The sequence below is a fragment of the Xyrauchen texanus genome, chromosome 17 (genome assembly GCF_025860055.1).
Source record: "Xyrauchen texanus isolate HMW12.3.18 chromosome 17, RBS_HiC_50CHRs, whole genome shotgun sequence".
NCBI classification, from domain to species: domain Eukaryota; kingdom Metazoa; phylum Chordata; class Actinopteri; order Cypriniformes; family Catostomidae; genus Xyrauchen; species Xyrauchen texanus.
The window spans coordinates 26,102,310-26,128,532 of NC_068292.1; the positions used below are offsets into that span (position 1 = coordinate 26,102,310).

General features: G+C 38.0%; 1 protein-coding gene and 1 non-coding gene across 2 annotated transcripts in view; both read left to right on the plus strand.

Moving 5' to 3' along the window:
- Positions 1 to 1,906: 1,906 nt before the first annotated feature.
- trnat-ugu (transfer RNA threonine (anticodon UGU)) lies at positions 1,907 to 1,979 on the plus strand. Its single transcript has one exon. It is a non-coding gene; the product is annotated as a tRNA-Thr (tRNA).
- A 13,247-nt stretch (positions 1,980 to 15,226) lies between these two features.
- Positions 15,227 to 26,223, plus strand: part of LOC127658329 (polypeptide N-acetylgalactosaminyltransferase 1) — a 133,506-nt gene continuing 122,509 nt past the window's right edge. The window contains exon 1 of the mRNA XM_052147565.1: positions 15,227 to 15,522. The gene's annotated coding sequence lies outside the window, so the exon portion shown is untranslated. The remainder of the gene's footprint in view (positions 15,523 to 26,223) is intronic.

Genomic DNA, 26,223 nt, shown 5'->3' on the forward strand with positions numbered 1-26,223 from the left:
TCCCTAGGTCATTGTTTAGAAAGTCACTCTAACTCAGTATGCCTCAAACTTTTGACAACTGAGAGATTTTAGCAGTATGTGTGTGTGTGTGTGTGCTCATGTTAGATGAAGAAACATAAACACAGAGAGAACTTCAGAAGAAAAGAGAGAATAAATATACAGTACAAGTCATCAGTTAAACGAACAAAAGTATATCCTACACTTTTTGGAATTGTAACACCAGAGCTGACAGTGTTATTTTTGCATTTTTCTATAAACATTTTTATTCAGATCATTTAAAGTTAGGATAATTTGTGCAATGTTTTGCATATTCATAATACATTCATTATAACGAGCTAAAATCCCAAGCAACTTAAAATAAAAAATAGCACAAAAAAAAAAAATTACAATTTTAAACTGAGGATTATAACAAATCTTACAGCTGGGAATCATACAGCACAAAGGCTGAGGTTCAAGTTGCAGTGGACATTTTCCCAAATCAGGAAGTGTGTGTGTACATTTTCCAAAGTGCAGAAATAATCCCATATTTTACACTACAGGATGTCAATATCATAGTGCTGTTGATGTCAAAGCAGTGTGGTATATGAAAAAATTTGAAAATATCCAATTAAATATATATAATTATATATATATAAGCCTCACATTTTGGACTTTAAACCCTACAAAATTGGCCCCCTTCACTTCCATTGCAATCTTGCCTCACTTTTAATTTCTTTATTTCTTTCTTTTTCAGGAAAGGAGGGATGAGTCCAGATATTTTTTTGTGTTAATAGACATTATGCCACAAATGCTGTCAGTTGAATTTAACATGTATTAGACCCAGAATATTCCTTGCAAAATTATCTCTGGAGTGTGTGGTACAGAAATGGCGAACATTTCTCATGATCCCCAAAACAACCCCCTACTATTTAACCCTACCCTTAAACATAACCATAACAGAAACCTATGCACATCAGTACATTTAAAGCTAATTTGGCTGATTTATGGGAATTTGTTACTAGTGAGGACCATCTAAAATATCCTCACTAGTGGGCTTTCAACAAGTTTCATTATAATAGTGAGGACATTTCAAAAAATGTCACACACACACCTTATATGCAAAAGGCTAATTTGTTCTTCATGTGAAGAGGTATGTGTGAGAAATTTCAAATTTTTAGGTAACCACAGCATTAATCCATAACATTCCTGATTTTAGGCACAGACTAACCTGCTGTTCACCTTTTGCTCACTAAAAGAGGAGGAAACTAATAAAAGGAATAACCCTTAGTCCCTCGCTTAATACAATAGGGTTCGAGGGCTCAGTTTATAATTTTAACTCTGAAAATGGATAACATGTCAAACTGATAACAACACTCACAGTAATCTTTCTGATAGTGTATCAGTGTTTTAATGTTAAACTGTAAACTTGTCCACTGTTTTGTATTTAGTAGTATTAAAAATTGTTCTCAGAGATCCACAACACTGATGAGTTGTTTTCCTTAGATTACTTCTGATGTGTAAACATCATTATACTTTTGTAGTGTAACTTTAATTCTGAAATAGGAGTAATTGCACAATAAAATTCAAGAAAATGGTAAGTCTTTTGTTCGGAGAGCAATTTACCTGAGCCTGTCCTTCAACTTTTTCTCCAGTGTAAAAAAAACATTCAGTGTGAGCCATTCATATGTATGTGCAGCACCAACAACGTAAGAGCCATGGCAAGTACTGAAGCCACTATCCCAAGAGGCTGTTTGTGTGAGTTTAAATAGCCTTACAGTTCACGCATTGAGCTTTGACTACTTGATCACTCCATTGAATGTTTTGTTAAGATACTTTGGACTATCTGCCAATTACTCTAGGTGTGACTAGATGTTTGTTCAATGGACACAAAGATATGTCACTTACATGATTGATGAGTTCCAGTTGAGGCTCCATAGCTCAGTGGTTAGAGCACTGGTCTTGTAAACCAGGGGTCACGAGTTTGATCCTCGCTGGGGCCTGCAATAGTCTGTTTTTATATCAGACTGTCAAAGAGTCATAAAAATTATCCTGAGTTTGAATCAAGCATATTGGGACTGACAGAACACGGCAATTGGTGTTGACTTGGATGAATAAGAACCTTAAGACATGAGGAAAGAAACTGCAATACACTTCTCAATCGTACTGAAGACCTTAGATCGTTGATGAAAGACTGGAATACAATGTAAGCAGTAAACAACCAACATTGTCCTCTGTAGTATTCCACTCAAAAAGCTGGTGGTGAGAGCATTTGATCAGCTCCTCCATGGTTGAACTTATTGGCATGGAGTGATTTGCCATTGTAGAAGTGGCAAAAATCCAGAAAGCATATTATCACCACAATCATAAATTCAAAGACTTTATTAATCAATGGTAAGTGACAACACATTATTGTTCCTAACTGGGTGGAGGTTTGCTGCTTCTAGTCACCAGAAAATGTCTTAGGGACCCATTTATTTTTATTGAGTTTATGATCCAATTTACAATTGGTGGTTGTTTGCACCTGTGATTTTGAAATGAGGAATATTTGAGAATTTCTAGGTTGTTGTGGTTTGCTCTTTGTTTCAATGTATCATGGTCATACCTCATAATCTTGGTAGAGGGCAGCACAAAAAAACATATCGGGGAATCAAAAGCTACAGTGCATTGTATTTGCCTATTACTGCAATATCTAATATAATCAAATTTTGTCCAACCCAATACATTTATTTAAGTTCTTCATAGGCTCAAACCAGCTCTACAGAGGAACCATAGACCCAAAAACCATGTGTTTTTTCACAAAAATATCCATTAAAAGTCTAGAACTGAAACAAATTCATGATAAAAGGTAGCCATAAACATCCACAGTGATCTGATCAGAGTCTGTTTGAGTATGCCAGTCCTTTAGAAACTGTGGCAGCCTGTGGTCAGTCAGCATGTACATGTGTGTGTGGGAGAGTTGTATTCTAGTATTCTAGATGTATGTAAGAAAACTCCTCTATCATTGCAAAGCACAGGTTAGTTTGAGGGTCAGTGTAGTTTGCCTAGAACAAAGATACAAAAATAATTAGGTGTTGTAAGATGAAGTCTTGATACTTTAAGTCTTTGTCACACACCTCTTAAAAAGTAACAATTACTTCTAAAATTTCACAACAGACTTACAATTAACTTACTGGAATACCCGAGACGTCAGAGTACTTCTTAGCAGGTTTTATTGAAGGAGGCGCATCTATGCTACAGTCTGACAGAGAAGCCAAAAGACAAAAAGGATTTTAAACATTGTAGATCACAAATAAACAATAAATAAAATGACAATCTCTGCAATCAGTCTACAAACATGTTTTGATAATTTATCCCATATTTTTATTTTATTTTTTCAAATTGATGTGATTTGTTTAAATATACCCTTTATTACTACAGGAAAAAATTCTCACAGTTGTGATCTAAGATTTTCCAGGGCAGTTCTTTCTCTGCTGCCAGAATCTGCTTCAGATTCTTCCACGTCCATTTCTTCTTCCCTGCTGCAGAAATGCAGCAACATAGCAGTTATTGTTAAGCAATCCACGACAAAACCCCTGATATTGGACGCTCCCGGAGCGGGCGGTGCAGCCTATTGTCTTCTCGGTGTTTCACACAACGCGCATAACCTGACAATTAACAACTTGCTAAAATTCTGTATGTATCACGTTTGTCATCAGCTAATCACAACATCCCGTTCACCCGGAAGAAGTAAGGAGGCTGTGCATCGCCTTTAGGATCCGATGCATCAGTTGATTCGACATATTGGTAACAATTTACATTAAGTTTCTGTTTGTTAAAGGGTCATACATTCTTTTTTAATTATTATTTGAATATATTCCTTTAGGTTCACTTTTAACATTTGTACAGTTTTTGGCCAAAAAAAAAAAAAAAGCATTCGTACATTTATAACTTCAGTAGCGAATTCTCAGGGCCAGCAAAAGCAGAGAAGCTGGCTTAAAATGGCAAATAAATATTATTTATTTATAAAATATTAATATTTTCATCATTTCATTCTCAATCACCTTTTTGCCTATGCATTTTTTATAACTTCCCACTCTTAATTAATCTACAAACATATAGAGAAAAACGAAAAGTTTATCTAGTCAGAATTTATTCCTTGATGCTTACAAGCGCAGCATGACAACTGTTTCCCAAATCACATGCCCAAATCCGAAGCAGCGTGTGAGTCTGAGCTCCACCGCGCCAGGCCTTCAGAATTTCTGCAGAATCCCTCAGCAGTAATATTAATAAATCAGTTAGTTTCCACATTGCATGATAAAAAAGCTGGTTTAACAGTCACCTGCAGAAACAGGTGTATAAAACATGGCAAATTATAATCTCTTTTGAAAATCGTACACCTAAAGCACAAATGCTAGCTGCATCGTTGTTTATCAGCTGGGTTGCTATGAGACATCTCTAATGAGAGTCATACCCCTGCTAAGCTAATGGGAGCATTGTGTTTCCTTATAAGTCATCTTCTTAATATCTTATGGTCGGAGATATCAAGTAGGAATATCCCACATCCAACTTGAATGGAACGCAGCATAACCATGTACCCTGACAAAACAAAATTTATTGCAAGCAACATATAAATCGAAAATATTATTAGATCGATTTTCCAGGTATTACAGACTTCCTTGGTAGATTCATATGAAAAATTATGATTTTTGAATATCTGTTCAGGAGACGTTCATTTCACAAAACAGTCATGCTGCAGTTAAAATTAGGCTTGCCTGAGCATTAAGTATTGTTTCAAGTTTTTGAAAACATCAACTGGTATTACTAGTTAGCTGTGATAGCTGCCCAAAGGCATAGGGTATCTTATTCATTGTGAAACTGTGTTTTCTTAATGGCGTGAATCACACTGAAGGCCTAGACTTTAAATTCATGCCCCGCCACTGGATAACATGATAATTATTCACCCTTGTTCAGACCCTCTGTCAGAAATGTTTTGGTGCTGCTTCTCCTTTAGGACTTAACAATAAACACCCACTGTTCTGACTGTCTCTCTGCTCTTGACTGACCTGCTCTCTCTTTGCCATCTTACTGATCACTGCGACTGGGCGGGGCTACAGAAGTGATAACATGAAGTAGGAATAGACCTTTTACGCACTTCCGCATTTTTTGACCGGAAATACGTCAATGAAGTGTATTAGAACTTCCTGTTATCGTAGCGGCAGATACGAAAAATGGCAGAGTCGAAGAGTCACAGTTTCTGTTGTGTTTCATGCTGTTCGTCTTCCACCCAAAAACAGCCCTACCTTTCGTTTCATTCTTTTCCTGTCGATCCAAACCTGAAACCCAAATGGATACAGGCGATCCGAAGAGAGGAAGGGAACAGTTTTGACATAAAAAGAGGTAGCACCTATGTCTGCTGCCGGCACTTCGCTCCGGAGGATTACGTTGGTGGCTGTGTCGTAATGTGTAAATAGTATGTAAATAATTTAGTGTTTACACATATTCTTAAACTTTAAATTAAATATAATTGTTATATTAATATTGTTTAATATTGTTCTGTTGAAATGTGACTGATTTCACTAAAACATTAGATGAACGATTAAAACAATTTTGGTCAAAATGATGCATCCTTTAATTTTTTGGTATATATGTGTAACATCAACTGATTAATAACAACTTATTCAATAAATAACACAAACATTTACAATAAAAAAAAAACATTACAGTTCATCAACCGTAAGACAGAAGGCAAAACTGATTGGTAAAGACAAGATTACTGGAATTCAAGGTATGCATTCATGTATGTGCCATAATAATATACATCTAATTTCTCTTTCATTTCCGCTATGAATGAGTCATCACGCCAAATTCTTTCCACAGTTAAATTTGATAAGGTATCTGTAACAAAGTCACACAATGTCAGTCCTGTGATTGCCAGTTGGCCCTGAACCTGCCAGTAGTATTTATGTGAACGCTTCAGACTGGTGTGGCCTTCCTGCACCTTGAGGTGAGCAACCTGAGATGGATCATTTTTTGTGCTGCTCTTCACCTCAACCAGGCCAAAAGGAGGCGACTCTGAAGGGTCATACACCCGACCGTCTGGACTGGCCCCGAGATGTGGTGCGTCAGGGTGAATGACGAATCCTGCTGGTAGCACATTAACTCGCATCAGTTCAGCATAGTTTGCCAGCACTTCAGGCTCCACCAGCAGACCACTTTTCATTGCAGCTGTTTGCTTTGTGCAGCCTCTGATCATCTGAATAGCTGCAGACTCCTGCTCTTCACGACACGCCTTACTACAACAAGCATCCCAAAAACGACTGGCAGTCAGCCTTGGTCGCCGTAGCTGTGTCCACGCAGGACATTTGGACTGCTGCTGAGTTTCTTTTGCTATCTCGCTGGACAGCTGCGGTGACACTTCAAGAGACTGGAGATGCATTAACTGATCTAATGTCGGCACGAAATGCAACCTGGGAAAAGTGTGCTGCATCAGAGGAAGGGATGGAAATTCTGGAGCCATGTGGTGTAGGATGAGGTCGCTGGACTTCTTGGGTGGACAGTGATAGGACATGGGGGATCCACGAGGGACAGACCCAAATTTAGATGGCATCAGCTCCATCTCAGAAACCCCATCCAATACAACAGCCATGAGAGGCTGGGGCTGCACCTGGCTTAATTTGCTTCCAGATGCCATTATATATGGATCTGGCAGTGGTCCTAGACAAAAGAGCAAAGAGATACACAAGATTATTGGTCACACAAAAGAAAAGTTAGACATGAGTGCTTAACTTCATTTACATTTTATTTATTGTATCTGCGGTAACCATAATGATGTTAGTCATAACAAAAAAAAAAACTTAACTTACTCACAAAGCAACAATCAAACAGTTAACAAATTAATCACCTGTATATGCCTTGTACAATGTGGACCTCAGACCGTTCTGACCCACTGTTTTGGGCTTTTGCACCACCAGCTCACTAACAGGTTCAGGATGGATTCCCTTAAAAAAAGTAAAAGACAAAAAGCAGTGACAGTCTGTAGTAGGGCTGCACGATATTGAAGAAAAATGCATTATGCGATAACTCAATAAATAATTCGATATGCGATACGATAATGCTTAAAGTGTGTAAAATAAACTTAAATTATCTTTAAAATTATATAACCTACATACGTGTTTCACATTCTTTTTGTGGCAAGAAAACATCCCTACAGCTTCTGCAAGTGAACAGCAGTGTTTTACTGGCGCATATGAAGTAAGTGTTATTTTAACATCAGTGTAAACAACTGGGTTTAGGGTTTCAAGAAGGCCTACATTAGGTTTATTTAACAAAAGAAACTGAATAATCAAATGTAAAAATAAAACGCTGATAGTTTTCACTGTATGAATTATATATACAGTTTACTGATTCCTATTAAAGCTACAAAAGTTATTCAGCCAAGAGCAGTGTGATTTTGTCTTTTGTTCATGACCACAGTTATTGCAAGCCGGTGCGATATGCATATGCGATATATACATTTGTGATATTTCAATAATTTTTATATATTGTGCAGCCCTAGTCTGTAGTCACTACTGGGGGTGTTTTTATAATAATTTACAGTTGTTTAGATACGCATCGGTTCTTAAATCATAATGACATGTTTATCACAAACCCACCTCTGTTCTTGGTCTGTGCCATCTTTGCAAGCCGCTTGTGCAGGCAAGGGGGGGTGGAACAGCCTGCAGACCCAGCTGTGAATAATGAGTAGTCTGGTACAGGATGACAACTATGTGATTGCAGAATCCTTTACCAGCCGCACAACTGCAGGTGAACGCTTTCAGGTTGGCACTTTCTGCCTCCAGTGATATCTAGACACAATAACAAATTAAATAGGTTACACTGAAGTCATACTTGCGCTGTTACATCAATGTTCATAATAACATGATACTATAACTTTCAGTAAAGAAATAGTAAGTGAAGAAAGTGCCGCAACCGCAGCAAGAAGAGTGAACACGCCAGAACTGGCAACTTTTTGAACTTTTGCCAACCGGCATTCTGTCTATAGTCAAACCTCCAGTTTGTGAGGCTCCTCGCTCTTCCTCATTGACCTGAAGCATGTACCTCTCACTACAACCTGTCCCTGGAGTATATTTGATACTATATAACTGCATGCAACAAGAAAATATTACGTGTTATCTCACATAGAAATACAAAACTTTACTTCGTAACGTTAACGTTAAGTCACAACACAATGTCAGTAACATTTACCTAGTACAGCTTCACCAAATTACTGGTTGTTATGTTATCTCATACCCTCTCACTTAAACATACACACGACATATTCACTGCGATGTGTTATACCTTATATTACAAATTCACAACACCTAAGATTTACCATTAAGTTACTTACTTTACAGTTAACGTTAACAGAGTAACCGGTGATATGGTTAAAGCTAGCTATAGCAATTTCTTGATTTCTTACCTTGGTAATTGTGGATAAACTCTTCGTGGAAGAATTTATATCCCTTGTCCAGTTTGTTCCCTTTAGTGGACGAATGTATCTCCACACTCTTCACCACATCGGCGCTGGTGAACTTCGGAAGACAAGTCAGGCTAGTCGAAAACACTCTAACGGTAGCTGCCATTTCTCCGTCAACAAAGCTTACACCGGAAATGGGTTTACACTTCCTTGACGTATTTCCGTTTTTTGCGTAAATGGTCTATCGATGTGTTGTTGTGGAGGTGGTCAGATGCAAATGACTCACCACAGTGTGACATCACAATGTGGAGGAAGTAGAGAAACAAATGCTGTGGTTTCAACAAATGCCCTTTTTGCAGTGAGGAGGAAGTTTTGAGTTCTGAAACGTACAGTATGTTTTTATAGTACAATGACCTTATATTTGAAAAGATCAAGGAAGATTTGATTCCTCATGTCATGACCCCTTTAAAGGTGCGCACAGTAAAAAACATTTTTTATGTCATCTTGGAAAAGGGGAGAAATAGAAGAAAAAAAAAGTGTTGCCAACATAGTTAACAGTGGTAAAATTTGCCCAACATTACATCATCACAGTTATGTTGAATGTGTGTTCATGGGTGAGTTGATGGTCAGTCACATCAGTTTGAAAATAATTATATGGATGTTTTACATACTGTACACTGTAGACTGAGTTCAACTTCACTTTTGCTGTTCCCTTAGATAGAACAATTTGTGCTGAAGATCCATTTGGTTTATGCTCCATGACAGACCCATTATAGAATAAGATAATGGCATTTATATTTCAGTTTATATGTATTGCTGCATGGTGGGAATAAATGACTTATTAACTTTGCAAAAACAGCTGAGTAGATGAGTCTGTCAGGCAATAATGTATCTTTCTGTGGAGCTTGTCTCAGTGGCTGCATCTGGAAACATAGGCAGCTGACTTGCTATCTAATCAGTTAATGGCTTGACCAAAATCTGGAATGAATGAAACGCTTAAGGAAACTGGTCTCAGGTTGAAAATCACCTTATTCCATCTAGGGCTGCACGATTATAGCAAAAATTACAATAGTCGATAATTGCTCTTGATATTGTAATCGTGATTATTAATGTTGATTAACTTTTTTAATTACCGTGACGTCACAAAGCAAGCAACTGTGTGGTTCTTCAGAGTAGCTGATTTCAATGTTGGATATGAGCTGCGCTCTAGTTTCTTTTAAGCATCTTTTAAGCATTATATTATATTGTATTGTATTTTATATTGTAATAATGTTTGTTAAGGTAAGGCAAATTAATATTAATGTAAATTGATATCTATGGTATGGAATAAATTTAATTATTGCTAAATTACTGCTTAAATTATTAGTCCACGTACAGTAAATAATATGGCATATTCAATATTCAAACTTATTAACAGCCGATTTAAATCGACCAAGTTACTGCATTCAGTAAGCCCTTAGGTGGCTAGACAGGGGACCATTCATATTGTTAGATCATTTTTGTCCTCAGTGGTTGCACTTTGGAAATTAAAAACTGTCATTTGCAATCAGAGTTTGTGCGACTCATGAAAAAGTTACATCTACCAATACCAGCTGCGTGGCAAATGGGTCTTATTAGAGCAGACACAATAACAATGACGGTGATTCCTGAAATAGGCTATTCATGTCATATTCTTTATGTCGTCTACACGTACGCATCTGGGCATTCAGACGGTTTAAAACTTGCGCATTAGAATCAGTTGTCATTACTGATAGGACGGAGGACTAATTTAAGCGGCTCTGATTGACCATTGCCATTTCATTGCTCAATGGATATGTTAGTGATTGGTTAGAATACTCAACTGCTCGCTGCAAAAACACGTTATAAAGCATTGACGCAACAGGGGCAGATTTAAATTGAACGCTGTAATCGTGGCAGCCGTAATCGTAATCACGATTATTTTTTCGATTAATTGTGCAGCCCTAATTCCATCCAACCTCTGTATGCAGTCCATTCCATTGTCTTAATTTCTTTCATCAAGTGAGACAGAAAGATTAATGTTAAGAAAATGTATTTGGTAAGGCATAAAAGTATATAAAATAATACATTATAATACTGTATATATAAATGTATTAAATTAACTAAGACTAAATACGTAACCATTTACTCACAAGTGGATGTTTTATATTTTAACAATTATTGGTGAAGTTATAAATTGATGATGTGACTGATCTAATTTCAGTTTGATGTATAATTTGATCACTTTAGCTGTGTTGTTGTTGTTGTGCTGTCAAATACATGTGGACTTCACTTTTGAAGTGAAAGTATTAGTTCATATCAGTATAAAATTGACATCCTCTGATAATATGCACTTAACTTAAAAAAGTGTTTCAGCTATGTAATTACAGAAATATTATTTTATATAATTCGCAAAGGAACAGAATGACACTTAATGAGATGAGAGCTATACCTTTATTAATTTCATTCTCTCTGTTGTTGTCTTTTCTTGGAATAACGTTACTTGCCATTACACTTTTTCTGAGGTCTTAAATGTCAACTTTATAGTTCACGTTTTTCCCTCTGCATGTTTTAAGGTGAGTTATTATTAGACATAAAGAGAAGAGTAGCAGAGCTACACATTGACCAGAGTATTAGAATGCAACATAATCACAAAGAAAGAGGCTTACTTCATTTTAATTTCAGTGCAATACAATAATTCCAAAATGTAATGAACAAATCTTCTGCTATCCCAAAATCAAAGGTGGTGTTGTAGTATTTTCTTGATTTACAACATTATCTCAGTTGACTGACAAATGCTGTAATATTTGAAATGTTTTGTGAATTATAAAATGCTTTTACAGCTCTTCTTTCCTGTTATAATATTGGCTCTGGATCCTATCTTGTCCATTGACCTGACTGCAGCTCTTTGATTCAACTCAATTTGATGCAGTGTTTTTGGGAATGCTATAGCTGAGTAACAGTTTTTGTAAATGGTTGAGAGAGGATTGGGGCAATGAGTGCAATGAACACACTTGACATCTCATTCATTTTTGTTATTGATGCTGCTACAAGTGGCTGGTGCATGCAATACATCAATAAACTATAGCTGGAGATTCTGTGTTGAGATTCAGTTGCAAACAACCATGAATGTTTTATGAATGAAACTTAAATTGCAATAAATGAAAGATTGGGCTTTTCCCTAGGTCATTGTTTAGAAAGTCACTCTAACTCAGTATGCCTCAAACTTTTGACAACTGAGAGATTTTAGCAGTGTGTGTGTGTGTGTGCTCATGTTAGATGAAGAAACATAAACATAGAGAGAACTTCAGAAGAAAAGAGAGAATAAATATACAGTACAAGTCATCAGTTAAACGAACAAAAGTATATCCTACACTTTTTGGAATAGTAACACCAGAGCTGACAGTGTTATTTTTGCATTTTACTATAAAAAAATGTATTCAGATCATTTAAAGTTAGGATAATTTGTGCAATGTTTTGCATATTCATAATACATTCATTATAACAAGCTAAAATCCCAAGCAACTTAGAATAAAAAATAGCACAAAAATAAAAAGGATGTTAAAAAGAAATTACAATTTTAAACTGAGGATTATAACAAATCTTACAGCTGGGAATCATACAGCACAAAGGCTGAGGTTCAAGTTGCAGTGGACATTTTCCCAAATCAGGAAGTGTGTGTGTACATTTTCCAAAGTGCAGAAATAATCCCATATTTTACACTACAGGATGTCAATATCATAGTGCTGTTGATGTCAAAGCAGTGTGGTATATGAAAAAATGTGAAAATATCCAATTCAAATAAATAACACATTGAAAAAAGTGGACCAGTGTGTTATTATTTTAAAACCAACACTGTAAACACACCTTCATAAATGGCCTGAAATAAATGCTTCACTGATAATGTCCACAATTCCTACCCAAAATACAGAGGAATTGTAGCAGTTCCTTGCAACATGACAATAACAGGACCCAGTCAGACAGACTGTATATTAGTCTGGATTGTATTTAACAAGCTGTTAAAGGGATAGTTTACCCAAAATGTAATTTATGTCATAATTTTGTCACCCTCTTGTTGTTCCAAACCCCTATGATTTCCTTTATTCCGTGGAACACAAAAGGAGATGTTAGGCTGACTGAAATACAGCCAGAAATACACAGATGACCTATTTTCGGCAAGATTCTGAAGTGTAAATTGCCTGGACACTTGCAATCTCAAAATCCATTGGGAGCTGAGAAGAGCACATTCAAAACGCTGGATTTAAAAGAATGGCTGTGAACTGTGAGTCAGACGACTCTTTTTAATTGCAAGTGAAGTAAGGGCCTTTCCCACTGGTGGTACTAAAGCCTGTTTTAGGTACTTTTCCCTGGGACTAGTGCTTTTCATAGTTGTCGCACCTAAGGAACTATAGTTCCTCAAAGCCGTTTAGAGGGCGTTTTTAGCTCCTACTTCGGGGAAGATACTTTTGGGTGTATAGGGACTGTGGGAGGTGCTGCAGGCTGTGATTGTTCAAAAACCTGCATTAAGAAAGGAATGGAGCTCCATAGCTTCAACAGTAAACAACTAGCTAAATTTACAATTCCCTTAACAGAAATAACATAAAACAAAGTATCCAAAGAGAATCACCCGCTTCACATGTGTGTGTGTGTGACTTCATTGGGAGACACGCTTTGAGTTTTCATCGCATCTGTACTGCGACTATACTGAAATTAAAGTGATTTCTGGATTATTACATTGACTTTTTTCTGGGATGACAGATATAAACAATCAGATGTTTATCTCGAGTGGGTAATTTTATTATACACTAAACCATTATGAAATCTAGTTTATATGAGGGTAGTATTGCATGCCCGTTACTGCGTGGTTAACTTGCGTCAAGACTCTTTTTTTAAGTATTTGAGTATTTCAGTACAGTAATTTATGCGGAGTCATAAAAGCTTTTATTGTAAAAGATTGTGTTGATAAATAGGTTTATTGTGCATTTTCATCATGTTGTCCGCTGCGTGGTTAAACAGTGCTTTTGCCGCCTTGTCTCATCTCACCCTCCGGCTGCTGCATGGAGCACCGCATGCACGGCCCACAAGCCCAGTTTAAACTTTAACCTGAAGACACAGGCTGTGTCTGAAAACTGGAAAATGCTGCCTTCGGAGGCTGTATAATGATAAATGAAGGTAGGATGAAATAAGGTGCCATTTAAACCATTCAGAGAGTTCCATTCATCCAAAAACACTGTTGTTTAAACCATGAACTGATAAGGTAGCTGCCTACATTTTCCGATGCAGCCAAAGTTCTTTTTAAACCGCCCTAAAGAAACAAAAGTGTAGCTCCGATCTCGGTGTCCTCCGTCGGTGTTGTTGATTTTGTTGTTGTGTTATACAAAATGGTCGATACCAGATGACGTCACTACGGGGGTTACTTTGTGAGTGCAAATGCAATAGGGGATAAGTCTCATTGGGTGTCCCTTTCCTCATAAATGTTATCTTCTAGAAAGTTACTAACGGAAAAGTACCGGGACTGTATATGGAAAAGTGTCTATATATACCAAACAAAGTGGTTCCTTGTGCTTAAACGGTGCTTGTTTAACAAAACCAGAGAAGATTTTTTTCACTGTTGATGTTATTATGTCATATCACAGGTCACGGGGTCAATACCCACGTTCCAGATGAAGTATGTCCGGAATCTATTTATACTACTCACATGCATGCCTAAAGAAAGTACTGTTTAACTGACCGAGAAGGGCGTCCATCAAATAAAGTGCATACTCTGACAGTATGTAGTTTTGGATGCAGGGTCAGTCACCATTCACTTTCATTGTATGGACAAAAGCGGCCTGCAATTAAAGCAAATAGTGACTGATTGTAACATTCTGCTTAAAATCTTCTTTTGTGTTCCACAGAAGAAGAAAAAAAACCATTCATGTTTGGAACAACATGAGGGTGTGTAAGTGATGACAGAATTTTCATTTTTGGGTGAAGTTTCCATTTAAGAGTTATTGGTTGGATCTCATTTTCAACCAAATGTGAGAAATAGAGTATTGTCAGAAGCCTCAAATATTGAAGCCCATTTTTAGACAATATCTGAACCACTACATAAAATGCTAGAATTTTACCTGTTAATAGACCTTTTTCACACTCTGGGTTTTGGAACACGAAAGTAAATGTTTGCAGGGTAAACTTCGGTGAATGGAAAACCACAGCAAATATTATTTTCACTTACCCATTGCTCCAAGAGCAAAAGAAAGAAATCTACTATTACATTTGAATGACTTTCCAGAAGAGGAAAAAAACAGAGAGCGATTAAGACAGTAATTTGTGAGAAGATACAAATTTACTTTCACTCTCTCAGCAGCTGTAATATTTCGTTTTTTAAACGAATTTCTTTGATAATATAACACAAAGCATAATGTTATACACTTAATATTTAAAAAATATATAATATGAAAATGTTTGCGAGATTTACGCTGCTAAATAAGGCGGAAACGCGCCGTCACAGTCTGTGGAAAAAGGTCTGTTCAAACATGAAGAACATACTAAACGATTGCAAAGGATCAATACATCAACTCCCTCAGAACATAATCTCTGCACCTTCGCAAGGATGTTCATAAATGATTTACTGAGACGATAAGTGGGTTAAAAAATATGATTGCCCCTGTCCACCCTTATCGTTTCCTATTTGCAAGATAATGTAGCACAACAGAATCCATTATGGCCAATGGATTGACAATTCTCTTCCGGGTTGACAGAGTGGGCGTGTCTCTTCTCCTGCTCCCGTTATAGACCGAGCAGTGGCGCTCAGCGCTTTCAGCCGGAGCCAAGCGCTCATCCCGCGAACGAGTGTCCTCGGTCCTTGGCTAAATTACACCATAATTACCAGTGAACAGGCCGGACTGCGCTTACTAAACTAGCGGTTCGCTATTGCCCTCAGTGCGAGACGGCGGAATTTAAGAAACGCGTTGCATTTCGGGCACAAGTCTCTGATCTATCATGTTGAGGATTAATTTTTGAGGTACTACGATCTGAAGATCATTTTTTTCAGTGTGTGGTGACGCGCTGGGGCGAACGATCTTGAACATTTTCTGTGATCGTTTCGCTCGCTGTCGGAACGACAGAAGGTAAAACATTTCATTTTTTTACATCAAACAACAAACCTGCATAATGATCCACTCCCGAGTCCGTTACTTGGGCTGGTTTAAAGACGATATTTTGGTTGCTTCATGTGTCAGTCAGTGTTGAACAGAACCATTGCACAAATATACAGCTTGGCAAAGGGGCAGCGCTGTTTCAATACGGCAATGCGACTTTTTCAGTGTCTGTAAAATCTTCCGTAAGAAAACCCAACGGTCACACTGAAAGTATGTCGCTGTCTGACGGTGTTTTCGGAATGGCTTGACCGTGCAGCAGATTTTTGCTCTTTGAGGGATGCTTTTACATGCTATAGAAAGACTAAAGAGTAGACTGACATTAAAAGTAAACGATCTTTGAGTTTCGTTTCTAATTTGATATTATTAATTTGCAGTGAGATTAGGTGGTAGGAAACTGTTCTCAAATGACTTGTCCATAGAGCTTTGTTTCGAAACTGATTTCACCATTCGATTCCGATTCATGAACTCTCGAAATGATCATTTTTGTGATTTTAAAGGGATAGTTCACATAATTTACTCACGCTCATGCCATCTCAGATGTGTATGACTTATTTTCTTCAGCAGAACACAAAGATTTTTAGAAAAATATCTCTGCTCTTTAAGTAATATAATATGTGTGTGTGAGACAGAACAATATTTAAGCCCTTTTTACTCTAAATCTCCACTTTCACTTTCACATAAAATTGAAAGTGAAAGTGGAGACTTAGAGTAAAAAGGGCTTAAATATTGTTCTTTTTCTCACCTACACCTATTATATCGCTTCTGAAGATATGGCTTTAACCACTGGAGTCTTCTGGATTACTTCTGTTTCCTTTATGTGATTTTTGGAACTACAAAAGGTCTGATAATCATTCACTTGCATTTTATGGACTTATAATGCTGAGATATTCTTCTACAAATCTTTATTTGTGTTCTGCAGAAGAAAGTCATACACATCTGGGATGGCATGAGGGAGAGTAAATTATGAGATATTCTTGGGTGAACTATCCATTTAAGAATCAATATCGGGATCATTCAAATAAAGAAAGTGATTAATTAGAAAATCAATATTTTTACCCTGCCCTACTTGTTTGGGTATTCTGAATGAGATAATTCTGGTATGCTTAGTAAAATATTTATTGCATTGCACTCTACTGGTAAAGAGCTGTTCCGTGGTTGAAGTCCAGTCCACTCATGACATGACAAACTATATTGAGCATGCTTTTACTTAAACACCTTAAGTTGTCATCATACACTGTGTTGCATGCAGCCGAAGCAGTAATTTAAACAAGTTGTCAGTCATGCTTGCAGCAAATGATGGCCTCAAACTGCTGTCCAGATTGGGCAGCATCCACTTCTCTAGATTTGATTACATTTGGAGCTCTTTGGTGGGGCTATATTTACAGATCCAGTGGATGATTGATCATTGAGACAGACGCTGCTCTTATGTCTCAGTAATCACTGGAAGGACCATTAGAAGATGAGAAAGTGGAGATGACGGGCGGTGGGCCCCTGGAGTCCGCCAGGCAAAAATGAAGCTGTACAAGCAGAGAAGCCAAGAACAAATCTGTCATATTTTCTTTTTCACAGAGGAGAGAGAGAAGAGAGAACGATATATCCATTATTTATCTGCTGCTCCTTTGGCTGTCTTTCTTCTCAGCTCTAAACCGTGCAGGCTATTTGGATTTTGGACAGGGGGCTTTCAGACCCCAGGCTACATGCCCCTGTTGTGGAATTGACTGACCCTGTGTGTGAGGGGTAAAGTGTAGCCTGAGAGCATTAGCTGAAACAGTCAAATGTTTGCTGTGTTTGGAGCATAGCTTGCTTTAAACCGAAAGGCAAATAAGCAGCATGGTGGAAGCCAAACTAATATGATATCTATGTAGAATTGTATCAAAGCCTTTTCCATAATTTACAAAAGATTTGTATGGTGGTGCTCCGTTTTGAGAAATGTAAGAGGCTGCCCTTAGGCCCCATTTACACTGCATGGTTCAAGTGACCCAAATCCGATTTTTTCCTCTCATGTGGCACAGATCGTATATGACCGATCATATACGATAAGCAGGAAAAAGAACGCGTAAGCAAGAAAAAACCGCATGCATTCCGATTTTCTCAGATCGCATTCAGGCCTCACTCATATGTGGTAATAAATCGGATATTAATCGGATACGTGCATTTGCGTGTGTCATGTAAGCAGACAAATCGGATATTCCCCAGTAAATGCGAGTCGTACGTCATTAAAGTGACGTCAACTCAGGTGGAAGCCACCAACTGAGATCACGTGACTTATTATAGGCGCGATGGAGGACGAAGGAAACGCACAGTGGAGCAATGCGGAGGTTTCATGTCTTTTGAGTGTTTGGGGCGAAGAGACAGTGCAGGCAAAAACCCAGGGCTGTTATCGAAATAAATCAATTTATGAAGACATTTCACGAGATATGGGGAGGCACGGTTTGGAGCTCTTCACCTTCTGGCAGCTTGAAGTACTTGCGCATCATCTCATTTCGCACGGCATGGCAAAACTCCCGGACTATTAGGCATACTGATGCGTCACTTATGCCACACAACATTTCAAAAGTTTCTCGTCGCATACGAAAGTTGCTGACCCACAGTTCTTGACCCCAGGTTCCAACAACGCGATCCCACCAGTCTTGAGTCCTTTGCCGCATCCAAACCTCCCTTTGAACCGATGTTGCAGCGATCATCGCTAAATTCGCCCAGGCTGCAACAAGGGCTCTCCTCTTTTTTCTCCGCCGTACGAGACCAATGTTTTGCTGACTTTTTTGCTGACTTTTCAAAATACTGTGGAAAGCAAAACACTGGATAATTTTATTCGCGTCTTAAATCCATTGCATTTTGTGCTGTTTTACTTCATTTTACGGGTCAGAACGTCTACATTTGGTAGTTTCAGCAGTGTATGTGTAAATGCAAAAATCGGATACGGGTCACTTTTAAAAGATGATGTAAGCGTGTCGTCAAAAAAATCGGATATAGTCAGAAAATCGGATTTGGGCATCAAGACCTGCAGTGTAAATGCAGCCTTAGAGTGGGACCTACATTTATAGGAAATTAATCATATTCCACAGGACTGGGCTGTAAAACACAGCATGCTGTTTTTCCCTCAGCAAGACTTCATCAGAACTGCAGATGCAGATGCGCATCCTCGTGTGTGTGTGTGTGTGTGTGTGTGTGTGTGTGTGTGTGTGTGTGTGTGTGTGTGTGTGAGAGAGAGCCATCATGCACATACTGTGCGAATGTTGTTTGAGTGAAAGTGGGTGTGGTTATTTGCTTGACACACAATTTTGCGTTTGTCTTAAGTTTTGATAATGTGTACATTTTGAGCTAGTATGTGTTTTGTGTATGTTTGTGTTGGGAAGGAGGGGGATATTTAGTGTATTCAAGATCCTTTGGAACAATAGTCCCATTCTGTGGCTCACCCTAGCTGCTGCACGGGCACGGCCGGCCGTTTGCCAGAACAGACAGACAGATGGAGGGGATTGTGTTCCTGCTGGCACCTGGTATCACAGAGCACAGGAATGCCATTGTTCCTCTGCAACCCAGCGGCCGACTCACTTTCCTGGACATGCGGTGTCAAAGCGAGGGCGGAACAGTATTAGAAGTATGACGTACCAAATAGCAGTTAGAGTGATGTCGACAGTCACTGGCAGCATTTGACATGACTGCCAGGGAGAGTGAAAGCCTATAAGAGAAAACCCAGGACTGGTTGTCCGGGGTCATCAGTAATGTATTAGATTAAGAGCCTCCATTGGCACTTGTGAGGCACCCTGAAATTGACATTCAGGTTAATGGGGATCTCCAGAGGGCCACTTGATGCCAGATGAGGCGGGACCTTTAATGTCATATTTTAATCCATTCTCCTTAAATAGAAATGATTGACAAGCAAATTTGTCTCATAACCTTTACGTCTAGTTCCTGTCATTCTGAAAGTCCCGTAATGTTCTCTTACTTTATGATCTCTTCACAATATATGATATGACTTTCGATGTTACTGTTGTCAGTGGTTTCTATGCTTAGTTTAAATGTCCTACAATGTGACATGCTATACTCCATCTAAAACTATTTTTATAGTTTGTAGCATGCATGCGGCTTTTATGACCTTATAATAATTAAAGGCTATGTGGAATATTTGTTCTATCTGAGACTACAGCTGTGGCCAAAAGTATTGGCAGTGACATAAATTTAGTAGTTGCCTGGCCACGGATCCAAAATTTCAATGTAATGATCTCCGAGCCACTTCATTATTTCTCTTGCCTTGTGACATGGTGCTCCATCATGCTGGAAAATGCACATATCATCGCCAAATTGCTCCTGGATCGTTGGGAGAAGTTGCTCTTGAAGGACGTTTTGATACCAATATTTATTCATGGCAGTATTTTTGGTCAGAATTGTGAGCGAGCCCACTCGTTTTGGATGAAAAGCAACCCCACACATGGATTGTCTCAGGATGCTTCACTGTTGGCACTGCACAGGACTCATGGTAGCGTTCACCTTTTCTTCTCCGGACTATCGATTTTCCAGATGTCCCAAACAGTCGGAAGGGGGCTTCATCAGAGAAAATAACTGTGCACCAGTATTCTGCTGTCCAATCCTTGTACTTCCTGCAGAATTTAAATCTTGGTGTTTTTCTTGGAGAGAAGTGGATTCTTTGCTGCCCTTCTTGACACCAGGCCATTGTCCAAAATTCTTCGCCTCACTGTGCGTGCAGAATCACTCACACCAACCTGCTGCCAATATTGAGCAAGCTCTACACTGGTGGTAACACGATTTCATAGCTGACTCCTCAGGAGGGGAAGGCCTGAAGCCTTCTTCACTGCAGTTGAACCTCTCTCTTTGAAGTTGTTAATGATCTGGTTAATGGTTCTTTCAGGTGCAGTATTCTTTTCAGCAATTTCCTTGCATGTGAGGCCATTTTGATGCAAAGCTATGATGGCTACACGTCTTTCTTTAGAGGTAATCATTGCTAACAAGAACACAATGATTGGAAGCACTTCTTCCCTCCTTTTATAGCAATCAGTCTTCTCTTATAATCCAATCAGAATGATAGTGATTTCACCTGACTAGTACTTGTTCACACTTTCCCAGGTGCTGCTGATATGATTAGTGAAATGATGTTAGCTGGTCATTTTGTGCCAGGGCCAAAAAAACAGTAAATTTTTTTGGTCAATGAAGCTTTTTGCAATTATTTAAAATGCATCTGATCACTCTGCACAAGAATCTAGAAATGATGTGAATCAACACCACAACAACTGAAGTAGAAAACTTTGCGAAACACAAAATGTATGTTACTGCCAATACTTTTGGCCACGGCTGTACATTGAATATTTATCCCTTATACATTCATATACATTTTAACACAATATCTTGACATTAGATGATTACAAAAAATACACAGACATATTAAGCATCTACAATACTACCCATATTTATATTTAAAATTGAGCAAGTTTGCAAATTGGGTTTGCAATGTGTGGTTTGCTCATTATGACCATTCTTGTACACCGTAGACACCTGCAGCCCAGACTTTTACTTTCATTAATAGTGGAAGCTCATAAATTTAAGGTGATTCAATGTGCACATTTAAAAACTGAGACTGTTAATTCTTGATTTTCAGGTGAGGAAATGAAACATCAGGGGATATTGAGAAAGACTGCCAGACAGAGAGAGGGAACTGTCCTTTGAGCAATGGAGCAATAGACTGATGAGATCAGCACAAAATCCCTCACACACCAAATTCAGTTTTGAAAAAGAAAATCACTTAGAAAGGGAACAAGGTTCTTATTTGTGGAAATAGCTTTGGATAATACAAATAATTCTGAATAATAATAGTAGATAAGTAGGTTCTGTATGTGTCTCTTAATATCAAGTAGCAACCTTGTGTTTGTCTATTCAAGAGGCAGCAAGTATATCATTGGTAGGGATGCACTGATACCACTTTCTCTACCAATCTGATTCCGATACCTGAACTCTTGGTATCGGTCAATACCAATCCTGATCCGATACCAGTATTGTTTTTTCTTAATCAGTTTATGTGGAATATCTATACCTTACTGCGTGGAACTAATGAGGAAACTTCAGTTGTAAAAGAATAAAAAGTCAACTTTCACATGTCAATATCGGAGCCGAAACAATTCAGATATGGGATCGGTGCATCCTTAGTTTTTGGATTGGCACTGGAGTCTTGCTGCTGTGGAGATTCATATCTTTAGCTCATAAGCCATCGAATAGCAAATTTGCGATAACAGTGATTTCTGAGAGTTCTCCTCCAATTCGGGGCAATATTTGTAGCAAATGCTGACAGGCTTTTTTTTTTTAGCCGTTGTTGCACTGTTCCGCACAGGTCTGGAAAAAACTGTAAAGCTCATTAGGGCTGATTTGATCTGTAGCGCATCAGGCGACGTTGCATGTTCTCTATCATTAAGCAGTCCATCAGCTGCTTTGACATAATCTTCAGCCTTCCATCTTGAAACCCCACATCTTGAAACTGCATTTGGAGTCAACCCACCGCCCCCCTTTGACATTGTTGACACTAACATGATTATTTCTTCTCCGAGTGGGTTGGAGGGTGATTAATCATAGGAGATCCCCTTCTCCATGCATTGGGATCCTACTTTGATTTCCTTTCATCTTTGCTCCTTACATCTCTCTTGCTATCATTCTCTCTCTCGTTCCCTCCTCCTCTGTCTCTTTCTATCTTATTCTTTCTCTTCGTATAGGGAATCAGTCATATTTAGCTGTGAATTTTTCCTTCAAGCCTAAAGGACCTAAATGCAATATCATAATTTTCTGATCTTTGCCAGATGAGACAACAATCTAAATAGATTTTCGGTGATGTGCAAAATTGTATAGGCATAAAAATAATGTCTTATTTTTATGAAAATATTGCGACAGTAAACCTTGCATTAATGTTTTTTCAGGACCAAGGGGATTCTCACCAAACCTGTCAAGAAAATTCCAGTGTTATATTTCATCCCAAAATCAAAAGAAATACATTATATGAACATTTTGCATAATTTTAGTTGAACTTTTCATGTAATTTATGAATTACATTTTCAATTACATGAAATTGATTTTTTAAGTTAATTTACAATTTTATATGTTTTTACTCATGTTAGTATTTGTTGTAATACTACTGCAATACTAAGTTGAATTTAAAAAACATATTATATTACAGTATATTTTTAAAGTATATAATTATGAATATTACTAAGAATTATGCCAAGTACAATTGGGGGTGGGTATTTTTATTGTCATGAAAAACAGTTTTTCTAAAGTACTGTAAGCCTCATTTTCCTTATGCAAAATATACATTTTCTTTTTTTTCAACTGATTGTGGGTGAACTGTGACCTGAAATGTGTTTTCCTGAGATTCACCCACCAGTGTATTTGTTATATACCCTATATTTGGAAATGATTCAGTAGTGCAGCTCGCAGAACTTTAGAATTAGACAACAGTAATGAGTTAGATGTCCATTTACTTAAACTATATTAAGTTGAGGATGGTATAATGGCTCAGGAGGTAAAGTGACTTTGGATCCGATAACAGGGACACAAAGGAAACAGGCAGATTACACTGTGATGAAGAGGCATCTGCTGAACAGAACTATTGAAACTGCGATGTCGGTCGAGTTACAGGCGCATGTGCTGAAAATAACAGTAACTGGAATGGTGTTTGTGTTACCCTGTTGTGGTGAGAGCTGTGCCAATGAGAATGAGTGGAAGTAAAGAAGGGATGTGGCATTGAGATCAGGGAAGGTGTGCAATGTGGTTGTTCCAACAATGAATGGTTAAATAGTGAGAGGATTGGTGACCTCATTCAGTGCATTATGACATTACAGAAGTGTTTTTTGATGTGCATATTGGAGGAAATACTGCAAACGTGTGTGCATGTGCTGGATGCACCGCTGTTTGCGCATACATGTGATGGTTAGTTTGACAGTGCTTCGGGCTCTCTCAGAGAACAGACAGAGTTTTATAGATATGGGTCATCCTTAGCCAAGAGGGTTCAGGGCCAGACTTGTCTTAAGTAACAGCGTTTGGAATAGGTTGAACTGCTAACACAGCCCATGTGAAATAATAAGTCTGGCGAACAGGTTAGAACCAGTATCTTCCTCTACAGTATTTGAAATGGTCTATTAGGACCATTAGGAATCTCTCCTAACAATGTTACACTCTTCCTGTCATCATGACTTGCTATAGCATTCATGCTAGCAAGCTATCTGTCTTTTTTCATCTGAAAGGGTCAGCCGAGCCCTGGAGCAAACACACTTGGCTCACTTTCACCTTTTTCTATGCTTTTTGTTGATGTTTAACACAGTACATGATACTATGAAAGGTATCAACAGGGTTTATGGGGTCAAGTTACTTTTACAGCACCACTGTGTAGTAACTAGCACTGGCTGATTAAGAAAGAGCATAACGAAAAGATCGTAACCATCAATGAGCAGAACCATAAAGTCAAAAATAAAAATAAATTAATCAGTTTAATGCAAGAATCAAAATACCAACAATAGTCAAAAATAATCAAGGCATGTTTTTTTTTTTCTGTTTTTCACCATATGAACATGAGAAAGAATATTTAATAATTTTCGTTTAAATAAATTTATATCATCAGCAAAATCAAAGTTTAAATAACACCCCTTAAAATATCTTATACACATTCTAATTGTCCATTCACACCCAAAGCATTTTTTTATTTTTTAAATAACATTTCTACGTAAATGTGCTGTGCTGCGTTTCCAGTTATTTCAATGTCTCGAGCAGGTGCGCAATAGTTTTAGATGCCGTGTCAGGTTATGAAGAATGTAAATTTTTTTAAAGCACATCACAAGACACCTGTGTTCTGTTGTATTTGTTGCGCTGCATCTAGCTTTTTTTATGTGCTCTGTCTGAATGGCCCCTAAGGGCCAGTAAGGTACCAGTATTCTATCTCTCAGAGAGAATAAGGCAAATATTTTCACATTAGGTAAACACCAATTTCACATTCACATCTCATGCTCTCCCTCGCTCTCTCTCTCTCTCTCTGTGTGTGTTCATTTGCAAACTGCCATCCTATTCAGATTATGGGATCTTATGGGAAACAAAGCTTAACGCTGTGCATGTTTCTGTAGCTAGTCTCCAGAGTTTGAGAAAGATGCGGTTTGCTCATTATTTACAACTGCATTGCGTGATAGTTAGCAGTGAAATTGGAAACAAGGATGTATGTGAAGACGTGTAGATGAATACATAATAAAAGGTAAAATGATCATCTCTCTCTCTGTTTTATTTTAGAGCAGGGGTGATGACAGCGGGTGGCTTTCTTCAGCGGAGATATGTTCTCTAGTTTTGCAACAGATTTCTTTACGTGTGTGTGTAGCTGATTTGGGGTTGGCAGACGGGACTTGTCCATAACACATGCATCTGTGGCTGTGCCACCCTGAAGTGTTTACTCACACTGCGTTCTTGATTGATTTTTCTCTCAGTCCCCATGCAGTCCGCCCTCCCTTTCCACCTCTTAATCTACTTCTCAAAGAGAGAGAAAAAATAGTATAGTGATATTTTCTGTAGCCAAGTTTAGTTTAACAATGGCATTGTAATGTAGTTCATTCATGCCAAATCATGGCATTCAGGATGCTTTTGCACTAGAACTTTTAGTGTGGACCTGAGTCCATTTGATGAGGCTGGGCTCAACAGTTTGTTGGGCCAGTAGTTCAGATTTTACTTGTCCTGCCAACATTTGCGCTTGCCCCATTACAAAGCATTATACATTTTATTTTTACACATGCCAGTAAAAAAAAATTAAGTTTCATTAATTGTTTCGTTTTGTTTACAAAGAAAAGAAAGAATATTCCTGCTAAGTTTTTAATCAGAAATCATAGATAGAAATTAAATGACCATAATCCATTACACCTATATGCATACAATACAAATATTACTAATTTATGCTTCCAAGACTATTACAAATAATTCTCACAATATCAACAAACCTCATTACAAAGCAGCTATAGAAAACATTACCTAGGTACAAATTTAAATCAATCAAAAGCATGTACATGTTTAATGATCACACAAGATATAGTGACAATGTAAGCACTGACCCAATGGAGCAAGTGACCGTTTCATTAACTGGCTGAAAATGCTATTGTAATAGTTAAAGATGGGCAAGGAGGAGGTGGGAACTGGCTGAACAGTCAATGTAAAGTTTAATCAGAAACTCAGCAGTCATATCACCCAGTAGCTCAAGAGTGGTTGCCCACTGAAGCTAAGCAGGATTAATCCTGGTCAGTACCTGGATGGGAGACCTCCTGGGGAAAACTAAGGTGTTCACAAATAATATATGTAATTTCAAGATGTCATATTTATTGATGAAATTAAAAAGTTCAGTTGTGACAAATAAGATGAAAAACTAATGATAAAATGAAGTTTGTAACATTAATAATACGTAATTTAACTAGTTAGAAGGTCCCCCACATAACTGAGAGAAAATTCCTTTCATATGTCAGCAAAATTGACATTAGAACAGTGTGGCAGGGTGGAGGGCGGTGCCGGGTCGTGATCGGACACACCCGGTCCTGTATTAGGCTAATCAAGCCTCCCGAGAGGGATAAGGGTCGACTGCAGAGGATCGTGCGGGAGAGAGAGAGAGAGAGAGATAGTTTACGGACATGTCCGTCGTGTGTGTGTGTGTGTGTGTGT